Here is a 4402-nt window from a genome sequence, read left to right as displayed (position 1 = left end):
AATCTGTATGTTTTTTGTTTTGATTATTATATGGCAAGGGGATTTTTTTTTTGATTAAGTCTATTCGGTGTTCTGTATGCTTTTTGAACCTTCATAGGAATATCTTTCTTTAGGTTGGGAAAGTTTTCTTCTATAATTTTGTTGAATATATTTCCTGGGCCTTTGATCTGCAATTCTTCTCCTTTTTCAATCCCTACTATTCTTAGATTTTTTTATTGTGTCCCTGATTTCTTGAATGTTTTGTGATGAGAATTTGTTGAATTTGCTGTTTTCTTTGATCAGAGTGTTTATTTTCTCTATGGTATCTTCAGACTCTGATATTCGTTCTCCTATCTCTTGTATTCTGTTGGTTATGCTTGATTCTGTAGTCTTTGTTCATTTACCTAGATTTTCCACATCCAGCCGGCCTTCGGTTTGTGTTTTCTTCATTGCCTCCATTTCAGTTTTCAATTCTTAAACTGTTTCCATTACCTGTTTGATTGATTTTCTTTCTTTCTTTCTTTCTTTCTTTCTTTCTTTCTTTCTTTCTTTTTTTTTTGGTTTCCTAGGGTATCATTTACGGATTTACTTATTTTTTTCAAACTTTTTGTTATACTTCTCATCCAATTCTTTAAGGGATTTATTCATGTCCTGTTTAAGAGACTCTATTGCTTTCATAATGGCACGTTTTTTCTACTTTTTCTGGATTAAGGTTTTTAAGTCCTTCTATTGTAGGGTTGCTGGGATCTGGTGTTTTCATGTTGTTTTTCAGATTGTTGGAGTTGTTCTTGCCTTGGCGTCTGCCCATCTCTTCCTTCAAATGCTCTCTATTGGATCTTCTGATACCAGGTCAGGTTCCCTTGTTTGGCAGGGACTTCACTGACAGAAGGCCTACCTTTCCTCAGGCAGGCTATTGAAACACTGGAACCACCTCCTGCTGGGTTGCACTTACAGCCCAGGCCCAGCTCGCAAGGCAGCTGAGCTGAGTAAATTTTATGGCCCCATGGGAAAGGGAGGAATAGAGGAATAGAGGAAGGGGTACCTGGGTGAAAGCTGGGAGAGCTTAGCTGGGTGGAGCCACCCCTGCAGGGTGACCAGGGAGTCAAGGTGGTCAGGGAAGGTCTCTCATTTTATTATATTGAATGTTCTCTCTCTGCCTTCCAGTTAGTTTGGATAAAGGTTTGTCAATCGTGTTGATTCTTCACACTATTTTTCTTGTTTCAATTTTATGGACTTCAGCAATCAGTTGGATTATTTCCTTCCCTCTACTCATCTGGGTTGTCCTTGTTTCATTTTGTTCTATAGATGGGAGGTATGCTTTAAGTTGCTAATATGAGATTGACTCCAATTTTTTTAACTTATTCCCTTAGGGCTATGAAATATCCTCTTAGCACAATTTTATTTTGTCTCATTAGTTTGGGTATGCTGCATATTAATTTTCAATAAATTTTAGAAAATCTTTAATTTCTTTCTGTTTTGATGCTTTTTTTTATTCAATGGAGATTTTTTTCAGTTTTCATGAGATTGTAAGCTTTTTGGTTTTTTTTTTTGTTGTTGTTGTTGTTGATGAGCTCCAGTGTTAATCTGTGGTTGTCCGACAGTTCTCAGGGAGATATTTCAATTTTCTTGTATTTTTTGAGACTTGCTTGGTGTTTGAGTAAGTGGTTAGTTAGTTCTATGGAAAGTTCCATGAGGTACTAAGAAGAAAGTACATTCTTTTGTTTTTGGATAAAACATTCTTTAAATACCTCCTAGGTCCATTTGGTTTACAATGTCTGCTACCTTCAGGATTTCTCCATTTAGTTTTTTCTGTATGATTCATCTTTTGGTGAGAATGGGGTATTAAAATTTCCCACTTTAAGTAGGTGACAGTCAGCTTATGATTTAAGTTTTAGGAGTGTTTCTTTTACAAACTTGGGTGCTAATGTATTGGGGGCATAGTTATTAACAACTGAAATATTGTCTCAGGGAATATTTCCTTTGATTAGTAAGTATTGTGCTTGTGGTTTCAAGTCTAGTTTGTTAGATATTAAAATAGTTATATTAACTTGCTTCGTAGGATCATTTGCTTGGGATGTCTTTTTCCAACACTGTATCCCAAGGTAGTACCTATACAAAATGCTGATATATATTTCTTTGGTGCAGCAAAAGGATAGATTCTGTTTTTAAATCTGTTATGTTGGTTTATGTCTTTTTATTGGAGAATACAGATTACTAATATTGAGAGATATAAATGACCAATGATTATTATTGATGATTGTTATTATATTGTTGTTGCGGGCATGGTTGAGTTAATGTTGTTTTTTTTTGTGTGTTTCCTTATTTTGGTTTTGCTGGTATGAATTTTTTGCGTTTTCATGGGTGTTGTTAACTTCATTAGGTTGGAGTTTTCCTTCTAGAATTCTCTGTAGGGTTATAATTGTAGATACATATTACTTAAATTTGATTATCATGAAATATCTTACTTTCTCCATCTAAGTAACTGAAAATTTTGCTAGGTATAGTGTGCTAGTCTGGTGTCTGTGGTCTTTTAGAGTCTGCAGCACACTTGTTCAAACCTTTCTGGTTTTGCAGTGTCCATTGAGAAACCAGGTATAATTATAATAGGTCTGACTTTATATGTTACTTGTTATTTTTCCTTTCATTTAAAAAATTCTTTCATTGTTCTGCAGGTTTTGTGTTTTAGTTATTATGTGGTAAGGAAATTTTTCTGGTCTAATCTATTTGCTGTTCTGTATGATTCTTGTATCTTTATTGGTTTCCTCTTCTTAGGTTAGAACAATTTTCTTCTATGATTTTGTTGAAGATATTTCCTGGACCTTTGAGCTAGGATTCTTTTTCATCTATTTTTATTATTCTCAGCTTAATATTTTTATAATGTCCCATATTTTCTGAATGTTTTGTGTCAAAACTTCTTTAAGATCTAACATTTTCTTTGACTGATATATTCATTTTTTTCTATCATATCTTCAATACCTGAGTTTCTCTCTTCCAGAATTCTGTATTCTGTTGGTGACACTTGCCTCTGTAGTTAATTTTCAAATTCTCTAAATTTTCATTTCAAGAGTTCCATCAGTTTGTATTTTCTTTATTTATTCTATTCCCATATTTAGGTCTAGAGTGGTTTTATTTATTTTATTCAATTGTTTTTGTTTTCTTATTTTTCTTGGATTTCTTTAAGGGATTTGTTAATTTCATCTTTCAGGACCTCTGTCTTCATATAGTTTGTTTTAGTAGTTTTATAATTTGCTTCAGCTATGATGGAATATTCAGAACTTGCTGTGGTAAGATAACTGGGCTCTAGTGGATACATAGTGCCCTGACCATTATTGGTGGTGTTCTTTTTTATTTTTTTTAAAGAAACTAAACTACTTTTTTTTTTTCATTTTGCGTACCAATCCCAGTTCCCACATACTGCCCCTCCTCCCATCCCCTCCACCTTTCCCTTCAGGGAAGATTTGAGGTAAGCTTGGTTGACTGGCAGAATGAATCTTGTAGGAATAGATTCCAGTGTGTGGTCACAGTGGTGGTACAGACTGCCCACAGGTCTCTCACTTGTTGGCAAGCTGTTGTGGGATTCATTGGAGCAGCTGTTTTCCACCAGAACTGGTGGCAGGAACCAGCTTCCGTGCTGAGATGAGTGGTGTGGGGCTCAGGATGTCCCTTGGTATTTATGGCCTACAAATTAGTATGGTTTAGGAGGAAAATCATCACTTGCCTGTTTTTCAACTGATATAGATGGCACTGTGCCTATAGGAGCTGCTTAAGTAGCAGGAGATGATTGTCTAAGATGAGGATGATGGGGAAAGGGAGGGTGGGTAGTGTGTTGGGTCCTCTGAGAAAAGAGTAAAGTGTGTGGCAGCTGTGGTGGTGCAGCCTACCTGTAGGTCTCTTACCTGATGGCAAGCTGCTAGGGTTCATCACAATAGAGTATTTTGATATCACATGTAACCTAGGTTTGAACTAAGGTACAAAGGCAACATATGCATGCTGAGTCAGACTCAATACCTCTGTTTTGATATTGAGAAATATGTTTCTACACAATTATGTTCTTGCTTTTAAAGGTTAAGATGACAAACTTTATGTAGTTTCTCTTAGTCATGGAAATACTCATGTATTGTTAGAGGGCTTATCTGGATCAATGATGAGAACTCTTGTCTGAGGATGCTGAGCGACTCATGTCAATGGGAATCTGAGGTCCAGATATGAGATCCTCTAATAAGGGCAATTAGGGTTTTAAATACTGGCTTATTCTTCATAGTTTTCACAAATGAGATAACATTCCAATCTGGCTTTAGCATCTGAGATCTGATAGAGAGTGTCTTGATAGTGCCCCAATTGCACCCAAAGGTAAGGATACAACATTCCCAAAGATTCACTGGCAGTGGTTATGTTTAAGCTTTGAGAGAAGCTTTATCTCTAT

At 35.8% G+C, this 4402-nt stretch overlaps 1 non-coding gene across 1 annotated transcript; it reads left to right on the top strand.

The window, feature by feature from the left end:
• Window positions 1-4114: 4114 nt before the first annotated feature.
• LOC146889934 (small nucleolar RNA SNORD109A) lies at window positions 4115-4180 on the top strand. The gene has a single exon (XR_014999649.1). It is a non-coding gene; the product is annotated as a small nucleolar RNA SNORD109A (small nucleolar RNA).
• Window positions 4181-4402: the final 222 nt, after the last annotated feature.

Source organism: Myodes glareolus, chromosome 24 (genome assembly GCF_982192425.1).
Source record: "Myodes glareolus chromosome 24, mMyoGla1.1, whole genome shotgun sequence".
NCBI lineage: Eukaryota > Metazoa > Chordata > Mammalia > Rodentia > Cricetidae > Myodes > Myodes glareolus.
This window is presented reverse-complemented; position numbering and strand designations above follow the sequence as displayed.